The sequence below is a fragment of the Oncorhynchus masou genome, chromosome 19, assembly GCF_036934945.1.
Source record: "Oncorhynchus masou masou isolate Uvic2021 chromosome 19, UVic_Omas_1.1, whole genome shotgun sequence".
Lineage (NCBI taxonomy): Eukaryota > Metazoa > Chordata > Actinopteri > Salmoniformes > Salmonidae > Oncorhynchus > Oncorhynchus masou.
In genome coordinates, this window is record NC_088230.1 from 15,214,707 (window position 1) to 15,241,127 (window position 26,421).

Sequence of the window (26,421 nt, forward strand, 5' to 3'; positions counted from 1 at the left end):
TATATTGTATATTTTTTCACTGCAACCATCAACCACAGGAAGAGTGTAGACAGCAGGCTGCTGCAGCTCTGCTAATCTTCAGACGGGAGGTAGGGGCTCACATGGGTAATTAGAGGGCCCTGCCTTAATTGGGTAACTGATTAATAAAGCATTTGTGTGTGGTCAATTGTGTGAGTCAGGGGCTAGGCCCAAGCCCGTAGTGGCCCAAGAGGCATTTTTTTTTTCACCCGACCTTATGAATCTGCTCTCAATGTTCAAAATACACCAGAGACAATAGTTTAGCCACAGAGGATAACAGTGTATAAGTTCTGTGGATTAAGTTTTATCACAAGCGCATACAGGTAACTGTCAAAATTAAGTCAGCACCAACATAAAGTGTTTTTTATTTAAGACTTATCTATTTTTGACTAAACACTTATTTTTCTTGAAACTGCATTGTTGGTTAAGGGCTTGTAATAAGCATTTCACTGTAAGGTCTACACCTGTTGTATTCGGGCACATGTGACAAATACAATTTGATTTATTTTGATTTAAAAGGGTGTTTCGCCACCACGAGCTGTCAGAACAGGTTCAATACGCCTTGCAATAGATTCTTCAAGTGGACCTAAACCATGCCAGGAAAATGCACCCCCACCATAACATGTACTTTGTATCCCTTGTTTACTCAAGTATTTCCTTTATGTTGGCAGTTACGGGTATGATTACAGTTGGGAAGGCTTCACTTTGGGCAGAATTTGTGCTAAATATGGCCACAGCTTGTTGCATTGTGGCTATAGGGATATAATACATAGAAAGGTTGTGTAACCTCTTACCCTAGCAATTGACTGAAACTCATTGGTACACTATCAATGGATGACAGTCCTGACTTGAATGGGAACTGTTATCTATGGATTATATTTATAATGTTGGTTGCTGCTGTCGGTTTGCCTTTTGGAAATGTCAAAATAAAATTGTGGGAAAAACGCACAGTTTGGAAAGCAAATGCCTAATGCTGAAAAGAGAAGATTAATCTGTCTGTAGAACTATTTTTTGTTCTCAACAACTCCCTATTTGTATTGAAATTCAGCACTGTTTTCAAAGTAGATAATCTTGAGATAGGCTATTGCCATGACGAGCGCATCGGTCATCACCGTGAGTAGCCTATAGCCGTTTTCTTCAGTGTGTCAATATGTCACTGGAAATTTTATTTAGTAGTCTACTGTAGCAAGGGTTTTTCTTTATTTTGACTATTTTCTACATTGTAGAATAATAGTGAAGGCATCACAACTATTAAATAACACACATGGAATCATGTAGTAACCAAAAAAAGTGTTAAACAAATAAACATTTTAGGTTTTAGATTCTTCAAATAGCCACCCAATGCCTTGATGACAGCTTTGCATACTCTTGGCATTCTCTCAACCAGCTTCACCTGGAATGCTTTTCCAACAGTCTTGAAGGAGTTCTCACATATGCTGAGCACTTGTTTGATGTTTTTCCTGAACTCTGCAGTCCAACTCATCCCAAACCATCTCAATTGGGTTGAGGGCGGGTGATTGTGGAGGCCAGGTCTTCTGATGCATCACTATATTACTCTCCTTCTTTGTCAAATAGCCCTTACACAGCCTGGAGGTGTGTTGAGTTATTGTCCTGTTGAAAAACAAATGATTGTCCCAATAAGCGCAAACCAAATTTGGACTCATCAGACCAAAGGACCGATTTCCACTGGTCTGATGTCCATTGCTCATGTTTCTTGGCCCAAGCAAGTCTCTTCTTCATAATTGTGTCCTTTAGTAGTGGTTTCTTTGCAGCAATTCGACCAGGAAGGCCTGATTCACGCATTCTCCTCTGAACAGATGATATTGAGATGTGTCTGTTACTTGAACTCTGTGAAGCATTTATTTGGGCTGCAATTTCTGAGGCTGGTAACTCTAATTAACCTATTCTCTGCAGCAGAGGTAACTATGGGTCTTATTTTCCTGTGGTGGTCCTCTTGGTGGTTTTAACTACTGCACTTGACATTTTCCAGTTTGACTGAACTTCATGTCGTAAGTAATGATGGACTGTCGTTTCTCTTTGCTTATTTGAGCTATTCTTGCCATAATATGGACTTGGTCTATAGGGCTATCTTCTGTAAACCACTCCTACCTTGTCACAACACAACTGATTGGCTGAAACGCATGAAGGAAAGAAATTCCACAAATTAACTTTCAACAAGGCACACTTATTAATTGAAATGCATTCCAAGTGACTACTTCATGAAGCTGGTTGAGAGAATACCAAGAGTGTGCAAAGCTATCATCAAGGCAAAGGGTGGCTACATGTAAGAATCTCAATTATAAAATACTTTTTGGGTTACTTCTTGATTTCATATGTGTAATTTCATAGCTTTGACATATTCACTATTGTTCTACAATGTAGAAAATAGTAGAAAATAAAGAAAAATCCTTGATTGAGTCGGTGTGTCCTAACTTTTGACTGGTACTGTGCCTTCGGAAAGTATTCAGACCCTTTGACTTTTTCCACATTTTGTTACATTACAGCCTTATTCTAAAATGGATGAAACAATTCAAATAATCCTCAGCAATCTGCACACAATACCCCATAGTGACAAAGTTAAAATAGGTGTGTACATTTTTGATTTTATATATAAAAAATTTAAAACAGAAATACGTTATTTACATAAGTATTCAGATATTTTGCTATGAGATTCGAAATTGAGCTCGGTGCATCCTGTCCATTGATCATCCTTGAGATTTTTCTACAACTTTGGACATGATTTGGAAAGGCGCACACCTGTCTATATAAGGTCCCACAGTTGACAGTGTATGTCAGAGCAAGGATTGTGTCGAGTCACAGATCTGAAGAAGGGTAACAAAACATTTATGCATCATTGAAGGTCCCCAAGAACACAGTGGCCTTCATCATTCTTAAATGGAAGAAGTTTGGAATCACAAAGACTCTTCCTAGAGCTGGCCGCTCGGCCAAACTGAGCAACCGGGTGTGAAGGTCCTTGATCAGGGAGGTGACCAAGAACCCGATGGTCACTCTGACCGAGCTATAGTTCCTCTGTGGAGATGGGAGAACCTTCCAGAAGGACAACTATCTTGTCAGCACTACACCAATCAGGCCTTTATGGTAGAGTGGCTAGACAGAAGTCACTCCTCAGTAAAAGGCACATGACAGCCCGCTTGGTGTTTGCCAAAAGGCACCTAAATACTCTCAGATCATGAGAAACAAGATTTGCTGCTCTGAAGCAACCTAGATCGAACTCTTTTGCCTGAATGCCAAGTGTCATGCCCTACGGTGAAGCTTGGTGGTGGTGGCAGCACCATACTGTCGGGATGTTTTTCAGCTGCAGGGACTGGGAGACTAGTCAGGATTGAGGGAAAGATGAATGGAGCAAAGCGCAGAGAGATCCTTGATGAAAACCTGCTCCAGAGTACTCAGGACCTCAGACTGGGGGCGAAGATTTACCTTCCAACAGGACTACGACCCTAAGCACACAGTCAAGATCACGCAGGAGTGGCTTTGAGACAAGCCTCTGAATGTCCTTGAGTGGCCCAGCAGGAGCCCGGACTTGAACCCGATCGAACATCTCTGGAGAGAGCTGAAAATAGCTGTGTAGCAACGCTCCCCATCCAACCTGACAGAGCTTGAGAGGATCTGCAGAGTACAATGGGAGAAAATCTCCAAATACAGGTGTGCCAAGCTTGTAGCATCATACCCAAGAAGACTTGATGCTGTAATCGCTGTCAAAGGTGCTTCAACACAGTACTGAGTAAAGGGTCTGAATACTTATGTAAATGTGATCTTTTTAATTATTTTTTTTATTTTACATTTTCAAAAAAATTCTAAAAACCTTTGTCTGCTTTGTAGATTGATGAGGGGAAAAAAATATTTAATTAAGCTGAAACGTAACAAAATGTGGAAAAAGTCAAGGGGTATGAATACTTTCTGAATATTGTACAATCTGGTGTTGATTCATTGGGCTATTGTTTTAATTCAAGACCAGATTTATCTCAATTTGTTAGTGCCAGAGTAGCCACCCATTTGGTCATATGTGTGGTATAAGAAAAGATTCAACAAATGTCTTCTATCATGTCAATTAAGTCGTTTTGCATGAAATTGTTTTTTTAAAGGCTGGGGGGGGGCCTATAAATAATCTAAAGGTGCATGGATTTGTTTACAGTAAATTTTGGTGTGCTGGGAAGGGGAAGGGGGCTATAAAAAAAACAAAGCCCCGGGGCCTATGAATTCTTAATCTGGCCCTGGGGTAGCCTAGCGGTTAAGAGCGTTGAGCCAGTCTTCAAAAAGTCACTGGTTCAAATCCCCGAGCTGACTAGGGGAAATATCTGTGAATGTGCACTTGAGCAAGGCTCTTAAGCCTAATTCCTTATGTAAATTGCTCTGGATAAGAGCATCTACTAAATGACTAAAATGTACAATTATGTAGCCTATATAAACCCTGGATTGCAGATGCTATGTATTGGCCATTGAGAAGCTTTGAAGCCACCTGTCGGCCATATTGGCACTCCCCAGTAGGAGCAGTCCACCATAGGAATGAATGGAATTTTGCAGTATTTCAATTAAATCTTTCAAGAACAGAATTACATGTCTCTGAGTAACATTTTGTTGTAGTGGGGTCAGTAACATTAGTAATCTAAAAAAAACTCTACTTTAAGAAAAGGTTTTAACATACAGTAGGCAATGTTCTATGTATTATTTGTGTGTTTAGCCCACATAATATAATTATTTGAAAGTATGCAATAAGGTGTCTGTAATAGAATAAATGTGGCAAAAACGCATGTAGACATTAATAAATGCATTTCCATAGCTTTCAAAATATATATATTTTTACAACAGTGAGGGAATGCCAAGATGGACGCACAGTGGCTTCAACACAGAGCCCCTTTAAGTCATCTAGTGTATAGACAAATCATTGGCAGGGTATAGGCCCTTACTTACTACCATACTGTAGACTGTATAGCCTACAACCAGTCTACTGTTTTATTTTGTTGTTGTCTACTGAGTAGGCATACTGTAGTTTCTATACGGGTTGTCATTACTTTAGCATATAGATAATATGGATCCGTCAGTGAAAATCCCACTTTAAAAAGTTCATATTCTGTTAACTCATACCCAAATAATGTTGTTGACTCATCCTATAATTGTATTTGTGGCAAAAGCATAAATTGGAAGAAAAACATTTAATAAAAAACAACAACTCAAACCTGTATCTCAAACAGACCGTTTAAAAATGGTTGCTATTTCCTCATAGAGGCTGACGTATTCGTCCTGAGGAGGATGAGCTGGCCAATCAGCGGTCTACTTGGATGAATATTTTTTATGACCGGTATAGGCCAACATCATTCTGTTGTTGGGGTACGCCCTCACCATTCCAACACAGAAAAGCAGATTTTTTAAAACATATTTAATAGGCATTTTTGGAAGGAAAACTATTTAATTCATTGTAATTACTTATAGGTAATATTTTATAGAAATCTGGAAGCACTGGACAGTTACTTTAATAGTAATACATAATGGTTGCATTTGTGTGATTGTTATTTTGGTGCTGGCCATAATGAGCTTATACTAAACTGTAATTAATTAGGCCTATTATCATTAAAACAATAAAAATAAAAATGTAAAAAATTAACAACTACCCCTTTATAAATCCTATAGTATACCTTATTGTAAAGCCTAATGCCTCTGCCTGACCGAAAAAAAAACAAAATTCTGATATTTACAGCACCACACAGGCACACTGATAGGCCTATCCTACATGAGTCACACTATCCTGCAGCACTTTTGAATCACGCAAACAAAATAAAGTCTCTCCGTTTCCAGCTGATCCGAGCATGTAATTTGCAGCCGGGCAGTCTGAGATATCTCTGATTTCAAAAATGTAGAACGATAACAACAATACTGTCTGAGGCCACTAAAGAGATTACTGCTGCATGAAACCGTCCCTGCGATAGATGAAGATGTTATCCCAAACGCTGTTAATTAAAATGGGGGAATATCTTTACATTTTATCGCCACACTTGTTCTATTCACTTCAAGACCCAATAGCATCAACTGTGCTCTCTCGTGTCAGCTCTCTCTCTCACTCTCTCTCAAAATATAATAAAATAACAGAATATAGTTATCTGATGCTTGTGTTACCGTTCAAATAACATATTTCTATGATGTCCAGGTCAAAGGCAAAACATCTGGTTTAAATCGATTTGAGAGGAAGGAAGCCATTAAGTTGTGTGTTTTATCTGACTTTGGGGGTAAGTTGGGTGTTTAATGGTGACCTCCAGCTTCTTATCTGGCCATGCGCCTCAGCTTATAATATATTCAAACCAGCTGAAGAAGCTTACTGACTTTCCCTGTCTTTCTATTACTCTTACTCTTTCTCTCTCTGTCTCTCTCTTTCCCTCTGTCTCTGTTGGTCTTTTTCTTCAGGACAGTGAATGACTTCTGTAGATCATGAGGTTCAGTATGTCCTTCAATCTACACCAAGGTCAAAGGTGAAAACCATCTCTCATTGTTAAACTACATTTTTTTGTGTGCTCAGTCTCGGCATTTGAAGCTTTGCAGCATTGCGATGCACTCTAATAGGTGCCTAAATGAATTTGATTGTCACTGCGTGCTTAGGTACTCTGTGGACCACCTCTCAGAGGGAGCGACAGAAATAGGCGGTAAATGTCCCAGTTTATCTTTGGGAAAATTAAAGCTAAAAATGAGAATGTGATTGGCTCAAATGCCTGGTATGCTGAAGGGCACTTAGTTTGTCTGTTGTCTTCTTGTACTTATCCAACCTAAAATATTTTTTGAAATATCATCAGGAAAAGTATTATTTTTTGGGAAGTATTACTTCCCTACAATGGGAATTCAAACATTGTAAGTTATACCGTGATGTGAACTATCACTGTTATTGACATCATCTGCGTCAATGGTCTAAATCTCCTGGGTGTTTGATTGAGATTGACATATTTTCAGATTTAAGATTCAGAAGTAGAGCGTCAAGCTAAATTGCTCGGTGAAGACACTGCTGTTAAGAGACAGTTTTTCTCTCAGGTCAAGGTCACATACAGAGAGTATGTAATTGCCCACTGATCCCTAGAGCATTGTGAGAAATCGGATATCCCCTCCCCCCTGAAGCAGGGGTAGGGCAGACTCCGGCCTTTTCTCATTTGGGCAAAAGTCTGTCCTCCGTCCTCTCTCCTCTGTCCTCTCTCCTCCGTGACCCGGAAACCGATAAGTGGTCGAGGAGATTTCAATTCGTTAGTAGACGAATGGAACAGTGTCCTCCCCTACTTGATAGCCACCTTTCACCAAGGCTAGTAATGTGTATCCTACCTGAGTCCTTTGTGGAAGAATTTTGAAATCTGCCACACCCCATTTGAATTAGCTTTTGTTTTGTCAAAGGAGAAAAGCATGCACACATTTAAAACGATAAGTATCATATTGGTTTAATCTATAAAATGTCTTGCACAACTAACTTAATTCATTTGATCAGTTTGCACATTTATGTTGGGTACCACACCTGTAAACGTAATATACCTGATGACACTCGAGTGGAGAAGAAAGTCACATTAATTACAAGCGCATTATGTCTATGTTCCCTCTCCTCACCGCCTTTCCTCGATGACTTTTGACTTTCTTCAAAAGGAACCAAAGAAAAGATAGAATAGAGAGGACGCAGCAGTTGGACAAATCCAATTGAGAATACGTATCCATCCCCGTCAGACGCAGGGCATATATATTCTCTTATTTTTTTCCCTGATTGTCAGACCAAAGTTACAACAGAAATAAATATATCACAGATTGATAGTATAGTAATGAGTATACACAAACCCTTCAACACCCCACACTTTGTCAACTCTCTTCAATTTCAGCAAAACAATCACACTTTTGAGTAACCACCCAGCCAAGGCACTTAATCCTAATTGCTCATGTAAATTGCTCTGGATAACAGCGTCTACAAAATGACTAAAATGCAAATGTTGGGTTACAAGATTACATGGACTCGCACCCTGTGTTATTCTGAACAGTATGAGCCTGTGTTTGTCTTATTGTGAAGATCATTTGCTGCGGAACGTGCACCTGAATGTACGCATGACTCCTTTCTACTGAGATTGGTTTCTATTTCAAATGATGCCCACCTGACCCAGATTGCGATTTATAATGGGTCATTCTTTTATTGCGTAAACACCAACTACAAGTGTGCTTTCTCTAGTCCCTCAACGGCTCAGCAAGGAGAGCTCAAAAAAGCACCTTCTTTGAGTCATAAAAGTGCCATGAATTTACTTAGGAACTGTGCACATTTTGGAGAGGTGTGTGGCCACTTGGAGACACCAGTTAGCCCTCTCAGTCAAACCCTTGTCATTTTTGGGGGCTTATGTTGCACCTACCCCACATTTTCCAGGAATATTATTATCATGTTACTGAATGTATCCAGATTATTTTCAGATTTCGTTATCAACAAATGTGGCGAAAAGTACAGAAAATGTCAAATTGATAAAAAATCAACAGTGTAATGTTTGGATTCAGTCTTGTGCCAGGTGAACTGTTGTGTCCTCAACTTTGGTCTTATGATTTCTCTATAATCTCCAAACATTTCCCTTTCAATTGATACCATGCTTATACATTTCATATTTCTTCCGTAAGAGACATTTCCAATAAGCCCTATCCATATAGGCTAATTCCCACAATCGTAAAGGGTTAGCACATGAAACCAAACATGCCGAGAGAAAACAGTGATGTTTCGAAAACATGTCTACTGGCTTGGGTTGAATATGGCAAGAGATCTATCTTTATGGACTAACAGTGTTCCCCAACTGGCAGTCCGCCAGCTGAATTTAACCCAAGGGTGGTCCCCTCCCTCTGTTCCCAAGTATTCCCACGCATAATAGAGACACACGTGGTGGTATGCAAATGTAAGCAAGATTTGAAATTATTGTCTTAGTCAAATGTTATATCTGTTTGGGCTTCTTGTGGTCTATTTGCAGTCTACAAATTATTTGTAATTATGTTCTGGCCTCCCGACATCCACGCAACAAAAAATCGGCCTGCGGCTGAATCTAGTTGATGATTCCTGCACTAACTGATCTATCTTACTGTAGTAAGATGCAGTGTTGGTTTACTCAGAGATGGCAAGGTTGTAGTATTGCACAGTGGTGTAAAGTACTTAAGTAAATATTACTTTAAAGTACTATTTAAGTTGTTTTTTGTGGTATCTGTACTGTACTATTTATATTTTTGACTACTTTTACTTTTACTTCACTACTTAAGCATACTTAAAACCAAATACTTTGACTTTTACTCAAGTAGCATTTTACTGGGTGACTTTCACTTTTTCTTGAGTCATTTTACTTTATTTTACTTTTACTCAAGAATGACAATAGGGTACTTTTTCCACCACTGATATTGCGTAGTAAACGGGCAGTGTTAATGATAATGTCTTCCACAATGAATGACATACACAAAAGTCTGAGATGCGTTCCCTTATCTCAACTCTGACTCAAGCCACAAGTGTTCAGGTAATACAATTTTAATGAAATTTGGACAATAACAAATTATTCTAAAAACTCTCTATCATACATGATCTTAATTTAGCCTCAATTTGGCCTTTCCCACCGTTTTTCCAGGGCTGACACCATATAGCATGGCCAGCTCGGTGTTCGTGCTAACAATAACACTAATCAGCGTAATCACAACAGTGTTAAGGTGAGCCGTTCCGAACGTGTTGAGTAACGAGGCAGGAGAGGTGGCCAACCCAACCTTGGGACGTTGATGGATGATGTCACGTGTCCGAACATTCCGTTTGGTCTCAATCTCGGCTAGGCCGGTTTCCTCCTCCTCTGGCGGAGCCCGGGACTCCCACCCTCCATATGGGGACAGGATGTAACACTTTTGCTGGCTGATTTACATCTAAACAAACACAGGCAGACCAAACAATGTTCAGACTGAAAGGGTACGCATGCCTTTCTCCTCGGCCCGGGCCATTTGATATTGGCATATAGGGCCCAGCTGGGAAGGCTGATAAGCAGGGTGGGAAGGGTATCGCTGGCCCAAAAGGATAGCATTGTCCTGGAGCCGCACTGGGCCAACGTAGTGTGAAAAGAGGACCCTTCAAGTTCAAGGAGTATTCACATAAGGATGGAGGGTAGAAGTGGTAAGCAATCTGAGAGGTTTGCCAGTTTGAGTCCCAAGTCCGGCAGGAAGAATCTGGTGGATATTTTTTTATTTAATCTTTATTTCACTAGGCAAGTCAGTTAAGAACAAATTCTTATTTACAACGACAGCCTACTGGGGAACAGTGGGTTAACTGCCTTGTTCAGGGACAGAACGATATATTTTTACCTTATCAGCTCTGGGATTCAATCCAGCAACCTTTCGGTTACTGGCCCAATACTCTAAACACTAGGCTATCCCACCTGCCGCCCCGGGTATCGTAGACGCCGTCTCCTCCTGTTCTGCTCCAGCGGTGTGGCAACGTGGCAGTTCTCTGAAAAGGAATATGGGGCAATCAAGTATCTTTTTTCAGATCTTCAGAAGATGTTAGGAGGAGAGAGTTATTCACTGTCTGACGCAGTCCCTTGAATTGGCCTTTGAATATGCCTTGCGCAATCATTTTGAGGATGTTGCATAGTTTCACAATCGAAACATACAAAAAGATATGCATTGACTTGTTAATATGCCTGTCTTACACTAGAATGTTTCTGTTATAAAGAATATGTGCAGAATGTTTATGTACATTTATTTACAAAACCTAATTCCATATTTATTTACATGTACAATTTAATAATTTTAGACAATACATTTCTCAAGAGTGACAGTCAGTGCAGTATAGCCTTTATTGACAGGACTGAATGAGCAAAGAGCATAGAGAGTAGCAGTCGACTTCATGTGCAGTGTAAATGTGTTTAAGCGTTGATATTAGGAGCATGTGAGAGGGTGTGTGTTCTATGTTATAGTTTTATGGTATGTGTCTCCGTGTGTCGAGATATTTGCTATTTCAGGGTAGCAGTTGATTGACGCACCCAGACATACTCGTGATACCTGGAGTGACCCAGAGCTTGGCACTCATTGGTGGGTGTGAGGGATTGAGATTTATAAACTGGGTGGTTTGAGCCCTGAATGCTGATTTTTTATTATTTTTTTCACCGTCATTTAACCAGGTAAGCTAGTTGAGAACAAGTTCTCATTTGCAACTGTGACCTGGTCAAGATAAGGCATAGCAGTTCGACACATACAACAACACAGAGTTACACATGGAATGAACAAAACATACAGTCAATAATACAGTAGAAAAAAAGAAAACAAAGTCGATATAGAGTGAGTGCAAATTAGGTCAAATAAGGGAGTTAAGACAATAAATAGGCCATGGTGGCGAAGTAATTACAATATGGCAATTAAACACTGGAATGGTAGATGTGCAAAAGATGGATGTACAAGTAGAGATACTGTGGTGCAAAAGTAGCAAAATAAATAAATACAGTATGGGGATGAAGTAGATAGATGGGTTGTATACAGATGTGCTATGAACAGGTGCAGTGATCTGTGAGCTGCTCTGACAGCTGGTTCTTAAAGCTAGTGAGGGAGATGGGAATCTCCAGCTTCAGTGATTTTTGCAGTTCGTTCCAGTCAGTGGCAGCAGAGAACTGTAAGGAAACCAAAGGAGGAATTGGCTTTGGGGGTGACCAGTGAGATATAACTGCTGGAGCGCGTGCTACGAGTGGGTGCTGCTATGGTGACCAGCGAGCTGAGATAGGGCGGGGCTTTACCGAGCAGAGACTTGTAGATAACCTGTAGCCAGTGGGTTTGGCGACGAGTATGAAGCGAGGGCCAGCCAACGAGAGCGTACAGGTCGCAGTGGTGAGTAGTGTATGGGGCTTTGGTGGCCAAACGGATGGCACTGTGATAGACTACATCCAGTTTGCTGAGTAGAGTGTTGGAGGCTATTTTATAGATGACATAGCCAAAGTCAAGGATCGGTAGGATGGTCAGTTTTACGAGGGTATGTTTGGTAGCATGAGTGAAGGAAGCTTTGTTGCGAAATAGGAAGCCGATTATAGATTTAATTTTTGATTGGAGATGCTTAATGTGAGTCTTGAAGGAGAGTTTACAGTCTAGCCAGACACCTAGGTATTTGGAGTTATCCATGTATTCTAAGTCAGAGCCGTCCAGAGTAGTGATCAAATCAAATCAAATTGATTTATATAGCCCTTCGTACATCAGCTAATATCTCAAAGTGCTGCACAGAAACCCAGCCTAAAACCCCAAACAACAAGCAATGCAGGTGTAGAAGCACGGTGGTTAGGAAAAACTCCCTAGAAAGGCCAAAACCTAGGAAGAAACCTAGAGAGGAACCAGGCTATGTGGGGTGGCCAGTCCTCTTCTGGCTGTGCCGGGTGGAGATTATAACAGAACATGGCCAAGATGTTCAAATGTTCATAAATGACCAGCATAGTCGAATAATAATAAGGCAGAACAGTTGAAACTGGAGCAGCAGCACAGCCAGGTGGACTGGGGACAGCAAGGAGTCATCATGTCAGGTAGTCCTGGGGCATGGTCCTAGGGCTCAGGTCCTCCGAGAGAGAGAAAGAGAGAGAGAAGGAGAGAATTAGAGAATGCACACTTAGATTCACACAGGACACCGAATTGGACAGGAGAAGTACTCCAGATATAACAAACTGACCCCAGCCCCCCGACACATAAACTACTGCAGCATAAATACTGGAGGCTGAGACAGGAGGGGTCAGGAGACACTGTGGCCCCATCCGAGGACACCCCCGGACAGGGCCAAACAGCAAGTGAAGTGATGCTGGATGGGCAGGCGGGTGCGGGCAATGATCGGTTGAATAGCATGCATTTAGTTTTATTTGCGTTTAAGAGCAGTAGGAGGCCACGGAAGGAGAGTTGTATGGCATTGATGCTCGTTCCAAAGAAGGGCCAGAAGCATACAGAATGGTGTCATCTGCGTAGAGGTGGATCAGAGAATCACCAGCCCAAGAGCGACATCATTGATGTATACAGAGAAGAGAGTCGGTCCGAGAATTGAACCCTGTGGCACCCCCATAGAGACTGCCAGATGTCCGGACAACAGGCCCTCCGATTTGACACACGGAGCTTTATCAGAGAAGTAGTTGGTGAACCAGGCGAGGCAATCATTTGAGAAACCAAGGCTGTTGAGTCTGCCAATAAGAATGTGGTGATTGATAGAGTCGAAAGCCTTGGCCAGGTCAATGAATACAGCTGCATAGTAATGTCTCTTGTCGATGGTGGTTATGATATCATTAAGGACCTTGAGCGTGGCTGAGGTGCACCCATGACCAGCTCGGAATCCAGATTGCATATCGGAGAAGGTACGATGTGATTCAAAATGGTCAGTAATCTGTTTGTTAACTTGGCTTTCGAAGACCTTAGAGATGCATGGTAGGATAGATATAGGTCTGTAGCAGTTTGGGTCTAGAGTGTCTCCCCCTTTGAAGAGGGGGATGACCGCGGCAGCTTTCCAATCTTTGGGAATCTCAGACGATATGAAAGAGAGGTTGAACAGGCTAGTAATAGGGGTTCCAACAATTTTTGGCAGATACTTTTAGAAAGAGAGGGTCCAGATTGTCTAGCCCGGCTGATTTGTAGGAGTCCAGATTTTTCAGCTCTTTCAGAACATCAGCTATCTGGATATGGGTGAAGGAGAAATGGTGGGGGCTTGGGCGGGTTGCTGTGGAGGGTGCCGGGCAGTTGACCGGGGTAAGGGTAGCCAGGTGGAAAGCATGGCCAGCCGTAGAGAAATGCTTATTGAAATTCTCAATTATAGTTGATTTGTCGGTTGTAACAGTGTTTCCTAGCCTCAGAGCAGTGGGTAGCTGGGAGGAGGTGCTCTTATTCTCCATGGGCTTTACAGTGTCCCAGAACTGTTTTGAGTTTGTACTGCAGGATGCAAATTTCTGTATAAAAAAGCTAGCCTTAGCTTTCCTAACTGCCTGTGTATATTGGTTCCTAACTTCCCTGAAAAGTTGCATATCACGGGGGCTATTCGATGCTAAAGCAGAACGCCACAGGATGTTTTTGTGCTGGTCAAGGGCAGACAGGTCTGGAATGAACCAAATGCTATATCTATTCCTGGTTCTACATTTTTTGAATGGGGCGTGCCTATTTGAGATGGTGAGGAAGGCAGTTTTAAAGAATAACCAGGCATCCTCTACTGTCGGGATGAGGTCAATGTCATTCCAGGATACCCCGGACAGGTCGATTAGAAAGGCCTGCTCGCAGAAGTGTTTTAGGGAGCGTTTGACAGTGATGAGGTGTGGTCGTTTGCTCGCAGACCCAGTACGGATGCAGGCAATGAGGCAGTGATCGCTGAGATCAGGGGTGTATTTGGAGGGTGAGTTAGTTATGATGATATCTATGAGGGTGCCTATATCTGGTAGGTGCATTGATAAGTTGTGTGAGATTGAGGGCATCAAGCTTAGATTGTAGGATGGCCGGGGTGTTAAGCATGTCCCAGTTTAGGTCACCTAGCAGCTCAAGCTCAGAAGATAGATGGGGGGGGCAATCAAATCACATATGGTGTTGAGGGCACAGCTGGGGAAAGAGGGTGGTCTATAGAGAGACTGAGAGACTTGTTTCTGTAAATGTTCATTTTTAGAAGTAGAAGCTCAAATTGTTTGGGTACAGACCTGTATAGTAAGACAGAACTCTGCAGGTTATCTTTCCAGTAAATTGCAACACCGCCCCCTTTGGCAGTTCTATCTTGTCGGAAAATGTTATAGTTAGGAATGGAAATTTCAAGGTTTTTGGTGGTCTTCCTAAGTCCGGATTCAGACACGACTAGGACATCCAGATTGGTGGAGTGTGCTAGGGCAGTGAATAAAACAAACTTAGGGAGGAGGCTTCAAATGTTAACATGCATGAAACCAAGGCTTTTACGGTTGCAGAAGTCAACAAATGAGAGAGCCTGGGGGATGGGAGTGGAGGTAGACACTGCAGGGCCTGGATTAACCTCTACATCTGCAGAGGAACAGAGGAGGAGTAGGATAAAGGTACGGCTAAAGACTAACAGAACTGGACGCCTAGTACGTTCAGAACAGACTCTCTGGAGGAGCAGATTTCTGGGCACGGTAGAATATATTCAAGGCATAATGTACAGACAAAGATATAGTAGGATGTGAATACAGTGGGGGTAAACCTGTGCATATAGTGATAATGAAAGAGATATTGTCTCTAGAAATAGCATTTAAACCAGGTGATGGCATTGCGTGTGTGGGAGGTGGAACTAAATTGTTAGCCGAGGCGTGTTGAGCAGTGCCAGAGGCTCTACAGTAAAATAAAACAATAGTTACAAACCAGAACAGCAATCGACACGGCACGGTGACGTTAGGGAAAGGCATGCATAGCCAGGTGATCATACAAGTCCATAGCGTGGCTTCAGGCAGCTAGCGGCACGGGGCTAGCAGGCTAACAGAAAGGCCTTAGAGAGATGACGCGACGGAGGGAAGTCGGTTGTGCCCCCCTCGTGCAGTTACATCAGCAGACGGATCAGCAGGGCTCCGTGTGGTAAACCAGGCCAATTGGCAAAATATGTATAGTGGCTGAAGAAATATGTCCGAAGGGCCTCTTAAGCCAGCAGTCTAATGTGCTTTAGATAGCTAGCAGGCCGCAGATTAGCAGCTGTGCGTTCAGGGGTCGTTAGCTGCTATAATACCAGGTGGATTTTTTTGTTTTATCATAATAAAAATGTACAAAAAATCATTAAAAAAAATAGGTTCAGATCTTGAGGTAGGAATCCGGAGATATGGAGAAGAATAAGTCCGACGAGCTCTGGTTTGAGTCACGCTGTACAGACTGGCGAGAGCTGTCCGGGATAAAGGTAGCTGATGACCGCTAGCAAATGATAGCTGACTGCGAGCTAGAGGCTTCGGAATGTATTCGATGGGCCTCGTAAGCCAACAGTCCGTTGTGCTCTAGACAGCTAGCATTCAGGGGACGTTAGCTGCGAAGGTCAGAAGGTGAGAATGGTATATCAGACCGTATTCCACAGGTATGACAAAACATTTATTTTGACTGTTTTTATTTATAACGTTTACTCTTGGTTGCCTCTCTGATTAATGCCCTCCTTGCCTGGTCTGTGAGTTTTGGTGGGCGGCCCTCTCTTGTCAGGTTTGTTGTGGTGCCATATTCTTTCCACTTTTTAATAGTGGAGTTAATGGTGCTCCGTGGGATGTTCAAAGTTTCAGATATTTTTTTATAACCCAACCCTGATCTGTACTTCTACACAACTTTATCCCTGAACCTGTTTGGAGAGCTCCTTGGTGCCACTTGCTTGGTGCCACTTGCTTGGTGCCACTTGCTTGGTGCCACTTGCTTGGTGCCACTTGCTTGGTGCCACTTGCTTGGTGCCACTTGCTTAGTGGTGTTGCAGGCTCTGGGGCCTTTCAGAACAGGTGTATATATACTGAGACATGTGACAGATCATGTGACACTTAGATTGCACACAGGTGGACTTTATTTAACTAATTATGTGACTTCTGAAGGTAATTGGTTGCACCAGATCTTATTTAGGGGCTTCATAGCAAAGGGGGTGAATACATATGTACGCACCAATTTTCCATTTTATTTTGTATAATTTTTTGAAACATGTAATTTTTTTCATTTCACTTCACCAATTTGGACTATTTTGTGTATGTTGCATTGCATGAAATCCAAATAAAAATCCATTTAAATCACAGGTTGCAATGCAACAAAATAGGAAAAACACCAAGGGGGACATTTGCAAGGCACTGTACCACACCCCCTGGTACCTTATTGCTTAAGTATAGTGCTGGAACAGAGAAAAGTGAATAACTCCTGAAAGTAACAGGGTGGTAAACTTGCTTTCACCTATCCAATTACTTACTTACAGTGCTTACTTCAAGGAAGGATGCAAGGAAGGATGCAATTCTGTGCGGAGCATACTTTTCTGCTCCTGGAAGGCATATTTAGTAGTAGTGACTAGTGGTTCTGCAACATTTTATAGCATGGTTAGAGTGGACTCGTTTACCATGCAATGCGCTGATCTTGAAAGGGCCCCATTTGGACAGTCCCCACAGGGGCCCAACGCCTTATCTTCTTGCTGGTTCGACCCTGGGACACCCCTCAATGTGCTAATCCCTCAAGCGAGCTTCCTGGTTTGAGAACCTTTTCAGGGCCCTTTCCATCACCCCAAATTAGGGCCTGTGGCCGCCTGACGCAAGCCAGGTCCCGACAGGCTTAGCCAGCATGCCAGACATGGAGCCTGCCCGCATCCCATAAACTCACACCCTATTCCTTTTTCTTCTATCCTGTTTTTCTCCCTTTGTTCTGTCTCTCGTTATAAAGGGCCAAGCGCAGTTGGTAGCGTAGTTTATCAGTAAGGGGTCAAGCAGGGGGATTTGAGCTGGGCCCTGGATGAGAGAGCCAGGGCCCCTGGGAATGCACTTAGTAGAGGTGCCTGCTGTACCTCTTGTTAAGAGGCACGGGGTGTGGGGCTGGACAGTCCGAATCGCTTCAACCTATAGCCTCCGCCGGCACAGGAGATGCTCCAGAATCCCAAATAGCACTGTGTGTCATCAGTTGCGATAACATATAATCGAATCCCCATGTTCACCTTCTGTGGTGTGTGGTGTGTAAGGTATTTGAAGAAAGACTGGACTGAAATCATATATGACTATTTTTGTGTGTACAAATGTGATCACTTCAAGGCAAGGAATGTTTGAGGACAGGTCCACCATTGTCCAAATCCCAAAATGACACCTGACTAGATGCCTCTACGTGATATAGGATACAAAAAAATGATGTAATATATTTTATGATTGATGGCACTGTAGAGGAACCATGGTGAATATTCCCAGTTTATTTTGAGCGGAAGTGGTCAGTGGCAGAATAGATTGTGTGGTTGTACCAAGCAGTCTGCCGCCACCACGCACTTCAAACATGCCTTTCCCTCTCTCTTCTTGTCCATTTCCAGGTAGGGCTTAAAATAAAGGGAACCCGATCCATGTGTGTAACTCGTGTTTCATGGATAGAGGCCCCCAAAGAGCCAGCCACCATCCCCACTCCCCACTTTCCACCAGAGGCCTTTGTAATGGAAAACCTCCACTGTTATTTCATTTTTATTTTTAGTCAAGGCTACTATTGTTCTCCCTATAGCCTAAGCCAGGATGTGTTAGCCGGAAAGTTCGGAATTCTTGTTTTGTCGTCTTTATTATGCTGGAGAATGGCCGCCACACCCACAACCCTTTTGGCCCCCCTGGGTTCTGGGAGGAGAGGAGCAAGGACCCTACAGAGGCTTGTGGGGATTACTAAGCCCTAAGGCTGACGGGACGAATGATCCTTGATGTCTCTATCAATTTACTGGAGGACAGCTGCCCACATCCAGTCCCCCCTGTGGAGAGAGAATGGCTATTTTATCTGTCCCCACCCCCTCACCCACCCCAGTCCTATTGTCTTTACCCTGAGCTGGTTAAGGAATGTTAGGTAGTACCACACACATTCCGCCTCTCTAGGGTTGGAGGTCTTCATTTGTGTGTGTGTGTGTGTGTGTGTGTGTGTGTGTGTGTGTGTGTGTGTGTGTGTGTGTGTGTGTGTGTGTGTATATGAGTACACATGCGTGACTATGTATCTCTATGTGCCTGTGTGTGAGTGCGTATGCGTGACTGTGTGTGTGTGTACATGCGTGTTTGTTCATCGTAATGGGAACCCATGTTGCCCCTCATCGTTATGGGAATGCATGCCTGCTTGAAAAGTCAAATTGAAAGCTCTCTCTGTAATGTCACGTAACTCAATCTCTGAACTGGGCGCACAGTGGGGGCGTGGCTTCGGGGTGGGTTGGGGTGGTGCGGAAAAGGTGACGGACGGGAAAGTTAAGTGTGACACGCGTTACCAACTGAGCAAACGAGATGGCTCTATGGATGAATGTCCCCTACAACTCCAATTCAAGAGGCCACACAGCCACACGCACGAACGCATGCATGCACACACACCACCCAAAACCCAGCCCCTAGTGTATCTCTGAGATCCACTGGGTGAATAGGCACTTGGAGCTCCTAAAGTTCTTTGTTTTGAAACTGCAAGCTGATTTGGCAAGTGTTGGGACTGAGGAAGTGTGTGTGTGTGTGTGTGTGTGTGTGTGTGTGTGTGTGTGTGTGTGTGTGTGTGTGTGTGTGTGTGTGTGTGTGTGTGTGTGTGTGTGTGTGTGTGTGTGTGTGTGGGTTGAGGTGTAATGACATAGGGGCCTAGCTGCAGCTGGGGTCTTTAACCCTAGCTGTAGAATAATAATTAGTGCTTTGTCTTGTCACCACAGAAGTACGTTAATAACATACCCAGCTAAGGTTGCCTGTTCAGTGTGTGTGTGTGTGGGTGTGCATACAGACCCATGTGAGATATAGGGAGAACGAGAGTTCATGCTTATTACATTGGGGATTGGGTAGAAGTCACTGTATTGCCCCATCTACAGTAAATTATAAACTGGGTGGTTCGAGCCCTGAATGCTGATTGGCTGACAGTCGTGGTATATCATACCGTATACCACGGGTATGGCAAAACATTTATTTATACTGCTCTAATTACAGTGATAACCATTGTATAATAGCAATAAGGCACCTCGGGGGTTTGTGGTATATCGCCAATACACGGCTAAGGGCTGGACAGGCACTCCGCATTGCGTCGTGGATAAGAACAGCCTTTAGCCGTGGTATATTGGCCATATACCACACCCCCTCGTGCCTTATTGCTTAAGTATATCATCCAAGGGCCTCCCGGGTGCCGCAGTGGTTAAGGGCGCTGTACTGCAGCGCCAGCTGTGCCATCAGAGTCCCTGAGTTCGCGCCCAGGCTCTGTCGTAACCGGCCGGACCGGGAGGTCTGTGGGGCGACGCACAATTGGCCTAGCGTTGTCCGGGTTAGGGAGGGCTTGGTCGGTAGGGATGTCCTTGTCTCATCGCGCACCAGCGACTCCTGTGGCGGGCTGGGCGCAGTGCGCGTGAGCAGCTGGTGGGCCTTCGCACTGACTGTGTCGCAGGAAAGAAGAGTTTGATTGTAATGAGACACTTCTTCAGTAAGAGGGAGAGAGGAGGGGAGAAAGAGAAGAAGAGGATGGATCATTTGTTACCAGTGCGTTTAAAGGTCATGAACAGCCAAAATCATGTTTTTCATGAAATTGGATGATATTTGAAGGAAACCAGATCCTTTGGAAGATTACTCGTAGCTGTTCTGATGAGACATCCATACAGCCCCAATATTGTGGGCTATTATATCCCTGTTTCTTGGTTTGTTGCTCATTTTGGGTGTGTAGACTGAAATGTACGATTTTGTATTCTTATTATACAGTACTTATTGTGTGAAGGACTATTAGACTATTCCCGTCTGCCAACACATTATTTGCATTTTCATGTCGTCGAGAAATAAATGGCAACCACATTCTCAATCCTTTTACTGGCCTTGAGAAATTATACAATTAAACAATTATTTGTGCAATTATATATTTTGTCATGGCTGAAGCAGATTCGTCTGGCCTATGGGACGCACCTTTCAATTGGAACAAATCCAACATTACAGCCCAATTGAGTAATTGCAGTCCTCATCACTCATCACACACACCGACATGCACGCTGAATGTGAAGCTGCTACACACGCACACACGCACGCACGCACACACACACACACACACACACACACACACACACACACACACACACACACACACACACACACACACCGTAGGAGGCTGGTGTGCGGCTACAATGAATGTAATAAATGGAACGATATCAAACACATGAAAATCATATGTTTAATGCCATGCGTTGGATACCCTTCTATCCATTCCAGCCATTACAATGAGCACGTCCTCCTATATCTCTGCCCATCAGCCTCCGCTGATGCACACACACACACAATATGAGGACTGCAAACAGCAGGCGCAATTAAATCCTTTTGCTGCTAAAGTGAAGAGGCTATGGATGCGTGATTCAAGTGTGATTATTTCTAATGGGAACCCAATTCAAAAATAGACTCTCTCTTACCAAAACAGAGTCCCCTGCCCCCACATTGTGCCACCAACTCCCCCTCTTCTCCCTCTTGTTCCAGGCTGGCTTGGAGTCACGACAGTGCAAGTCCTAGGCCTGTGTGTTTCCACAGAACTGTGTGAAACTCTGTAATCCCGGTGACATTACTTGCATGTTCCCAAAACATAGGGTGAGAGTGATTTCATGTGTCGTAGTGGTGACTAACATCTATGTTACACTTTTTTTTCAATCGCTTTTGTGTTATTTTCACAATCATGTGGTGAGTTATCAAAAGTCTTTGTACCAAATTACAAACTGGTAACACTTGTAACGCATTGTATATTCAAAACATTGTATTCAAAACACTTTATTGAGCATTCATTTTGTTTGGAGAAATCTTTCACCACACAACCATTGATCCAAAATATACATTTACTGTGGAATACCACGAGAACAATGATTTAAACACTAATACACAACATAATGATACACAATTGATTTATTTTAGAATCTAGATGAATCCAATGGCAAATAAATGCAAAATAAGTGTTTCAAAATTGCCCATTTATTGTAATATGCTAAAGTACTGTCAATTTTTACATTAGGTAATACACTTTCCACCTGTATTGGTAAACGTGGCTTATTCCACCTGTTGTGGTCGTGCGTGGCTTAGTTAGTAAAATCATGGCACTTGAAACACCAGAGTTGTGGGTTCTATTCTCACTGGGTCACATATGAAAATGTGTGGGCTCATTGTTGCAACTTAATAATAATGTAACACCTGTGGTATTACAGCACTGCATTGGCCCATCAAAATGACCCCAGCAACTGGATGCATGTTTACTGTATAGGGGATGCATTTTTTATAGTACTTTTCTTTTTACTTACTGTGATGTAAAATCATAATAGTACATTACAGTATATATCATACTTTATATGTTTATACTTTACAAACATACAGTTGAAGTCGGAAGTTTACATACACCTTATCCAAATACATTTAAACTCAGTTTTTCACAATTCCTGACATTTAATCCTATTAAAACTGCCCTGTCTTAGGTCAGTTAGGATCACCACTTTATTTTAAGAATGTTAAATGTCAGAATAATAGTAGAGAGAATGATTTATTTCAGCTTTTATTTATTTCATCACATTCCCAGTGGGTCAGAAGTTTACATACACTCAATTAGTATTAGGTAGCATTACCTTTAAATTGTTTAACTTCGGTCAAACATTTCGGGTAGCCTTCCACAAGCTTCCCACAATAAGTTGAGTGAATTTTGACCCATTCCTCCTGACAGAGCTGGTGTAACTGAGTCGGGTTTGTAGGCCTCGCATTTTCAGTTCTGCCCACAAATTTTCTATGGGATTGAGGTCAGGGCTGATGGCCACTCCAATACCTTGACTTTGTTGTCCTTGAGCCATTTTGCCACAACTTTGGAGTATGCTTGGGGTCATTGTTCATTTGGAAGACCCATTTGCGACCAAGCTTTAACTTCCTGAACTGATGTCTTGAGATGTTGCTTCAATATATCCACATCATTTTCCTACCTCATGATGCCATCTATTTTGTGATGTGCACCAGTCCCTCCTGCATCAAAGCACCCCCACAACATGATGCTGCTACCCTTGTGCTTCATGGTTGGGATGGTGTTCTTTGGCTTGCAAGCCTCCCCCTTTATCCTCCAACCATAATGATGGTCATTATGGCCAAACAGTTCATCAGACCAGAGGACATTTCTCCAAAAAGTACGATCTTTGTCCCCATGTGCAATTGTAAACCGTTGTCTGGGTTTTTTGTGGCGGTTTTGGAGTAGTGGCTTCTTCCTTGCTGAGCGGCCTTTCAGGTTATGTCAATATAGGATTCGTTTTACTGTGGATATAGATACTTTTGTACCTGATTCCTCCAGAATCTTCACAAGGTACTTTGCTGTTCTGAGATTGATTTGCACTTTTAGCACCAAAGTACGTTCATCTCTAGGAGAGAGAACACGTCTCCCTCCTGAGCGGTATGACGGCTGGAAAATTGCTCCCAAGGATGAACCAGACTTGTGGAGGTCTACAATTTATTTTCTGATGTCTTGGCAGATTTCTTTTGATTTTCCCATGATGTCAACCAAAGAGGCACTGAGTTTGAAAGTAGGCCTTGAAATACATCCACATGTACACCTCCAATGAATCAAATTACGTCAATTAGCCTATCAGAAGCTTCTAAAGCCATGACATCATATTCTGGAATTTTCCACGCTATTTAGAGGCACATTCAACTTAGTGTATAACAGTTTTTTCCAACTGCTTACACACAAAATCTTTTCATGTCGCATGATTTTTGAAACCTCTCACTCAAAGTGCAAAACTACACACCAAATATCCAAAACCATAATGTAACGGTTTTCATGCGTTGAAAGAGAGTCGGACACAAATGCAGCGTGTAGATTGCGATCCATGTTTAATGAACAAAACGTAACACGAATCTAAATACAAATACTACAAAACAAAGAACGTAATGAACGTAACGAAAACCGAAACAGCCTATACTTGTGTAAACTAACACAGAGACAGGAACAAGGACACTAAGGACAATCACCCACGAAACACACAAAGAATATGGCTGCCTAAATATGGTTCCCAATCAGAGACAACGATAATCACCTGACCTGACTCTATGGACGCCACTGTAAATCGACTCAAGTTGGGCTGGACTCTCAGTCCAGCCTTTCTCATGGTCAAACCATGAGAAAGTGTTGCTCTAATCTCATCAGATATGGCTCTCCTTCATTCTTTTCTTTGCCCTCGTCCTCTTCTTCCTCTTCCTCTCCCTCCTACTCCTCTTGCTCTCTGTCCATTGTTGGTATCCATTGTTCAAAACAGGTAATCTGACCTATTTATAGGCCTATACTACAGTAAAGCAGTGATTGGTTAGTGATCAGTTAAGCTATTAGTGTTTGCACATGTGAGGAGTGTGTGTGTGACCTGGTGAATAAGTGTAGCATTTTGATTGGCTGTGTTTGGAAAGGGAAAGCAAGTCACTTCCTGTTAGATTTTTGTGTTTTAGGTAGAGAATTGTGCGTAGTGTTTTGAAAAAAGTGTTTTATGCAATTGACAACTGAGTCAAAGGCTGAGAAATAGCTTATGTGTCACGCCCTGGTCGAAATATATTATGTTTATTCTTCATTTATTCGGTCAGGCCAGGGTGTGACATGGGTTATTGTGGTGTGTTTTTGTCTTGGGGTTTTTTCATAGGTATTGGGATTGTAACTTAGTGGGGTGTTCTAGCTTAGTCTATGGCTGTCTGAAGTGGTTCTCAATCAGAGGCAGGTGTTTATCGTTGTCTCTGATTGGGAAACATATTTAGGCAGCCATATTCTTTGAGTGTTTGGTGGGTGTTTGTTCCTTTTCCTGTCCTTTTGTCCTTATGTCCTTATGTCTGTCGTGTGTTAGTTTGCACCAGTATAGGCTGTTTCGGTTTTTGTGTTACGTTTGTTGTTTTCATATTGATTCGTGTTTTTCCTTGTTTTATTAAAATATGAATCACAATTGCCACGCCGCATTTTGGTCCGACTCTCTTTCACCTATAGAAAACCTTGACAGAATCACCCGCCACAACAGGACCAAGCGGCATGGTGACAGGCAGCGGCAGCAGGAGCTACGAAGTCTGGAGTATACGACTTGGGAGGAAATAGACAGGTGGGCGGTCGACCCAGGGAGAGTGCCGGAGCCCACCTGGGATTCGCTGGAGCAGTGCGAAGAGGGTTACAAGAGAATGGAGTTGGAGAAACAAGCACGGCGGCGTGGAAGGAAGCCCAGGGAGAGTGTGGCAGAGTCAGGAGTCAGACCTGAGCCAACTCCCCCTGTTTATCGTGAGGAGACCAGAACCAGAGCCGGTGTTGGAGGTGAGCAAAGCAGAGACTGTGAAGGAGTTGATGGGGAAATTGGAGGAGAGAGTTATGAGGGAGTTGCTGTGTTGGTGCTTTAGGCATGGAATTCGCCCGACGGAGCGTGTCGGGGATTTGATGGCACCTGGGTCAGCGCTCCATACTCGTCCTGAGGTGCGTGTTAGTCGGCTGGTGAAGATTCTGCCAGCCTCACGCACTAGGCCTCCTGTGCACCTCCCTAGCCTTGCACGTCCTGTGACAGCCCTGCTCTCAAGATCTCCAGTACGCCTTCACGATCCAGCCCATCCTGTGCCACCTCCACACACCAGCCCTCCGGTGGCAGCTCCCCGCACCAGGCTTCCTGTGCGTGTCCTCGGCCCAGTACCACCAGTGCCAGCACCACGCACCAGGCCTTCAGTGCGCTTCGCCTGTCCAGCGCTGCCAGAGCTTTTCCCCTCTCCAGCGCTGCCGGAGTCTCCCACCTGTTTAGCGCTGCCAGAGCTTTCTCCTCTACAGCGCTGCCGGAGCCTTCCTCCTCTCCAGCGCTGCCGGAGTCTCCCGCCTGTTTAGCGCTGCCAGAGCCTTCCTCCTCTACAGCGCTGCCGGAGTCTCCCACCTGGCCAGAGCTGCCAGTCTGCATGGAGCAGCCAGAGCTGCCAGTCTGCATGGAGCAGCCAGAGCTGCCAGTCTGCATGGAGCAGCCAGAGCTGTCAGTCTGCATGGAGCTGTCAATCTGCAAGGAGCTGCCAGTCTGCAAGGAGCTGCCAGTTTGCAAGGAGCTGCCAGAGCTGCCAGTCTGCATGGAGCAGTCAGAGCTGCCAGTCTGCAAGAAGCCGCCAGAGCTGCCAGTCTGCAAGAAGCCGCCAGAGCACTCATCGGGGGTAGGGATTTTGTGTGGGCACAGGGAGGTAAAAGTGGAGAGTTCTTTTGTGGTGATGCAGGGGAGGGTTATAGGGGTGGATGTCATGATAAGGGATTGTAAATTTAGATTAGTGGTGGTGTATGGGCCACAGGTGGTGGCAGACAGGAGGGAGATGGTGGACTGTCTGGCGCCCCTGTGTGTCACAAATAGGAAATTAGTGATAGGGGGGACTTTAATACAGATTTAAGAATAGGGGGGATAGCAGTGCAGGCGCCATCACCGGGCTAATGGCTTGCCATGGTCTGGTTGATGGTGGCCTGCACACTACTCCGAAAATGACCGGTCCTACATGGCGCAACTCTAGGGGGGTTGCGCGGAGGCTCGACTATATTTTTGTACCCAGGTCTTTGGGTAAGTTGTCTGGGCGGCTGTTGCCTGTTTTCTTTTCGGATCACGACGGGGTGCTCCTGCAGGTGGGGTCGCCAGTCTGCCTCTTTGTTAGGGGCTACTGGAAGTTAGATTGGGATGTGCTGGAGGAGCAGGCTTTTGTTGATGGGTTTTTTGGTTTCTTTTGGAGTCTTGAAGGCCTCCGGTCCATGTGCGAGGGGGTGTTAGAGTGGTGGGAATTAGTTAAGGTGAGGATTAGGGCTTTTATAATAGGGTATTGCAAGAGGAAAAAAAGGGAGGAG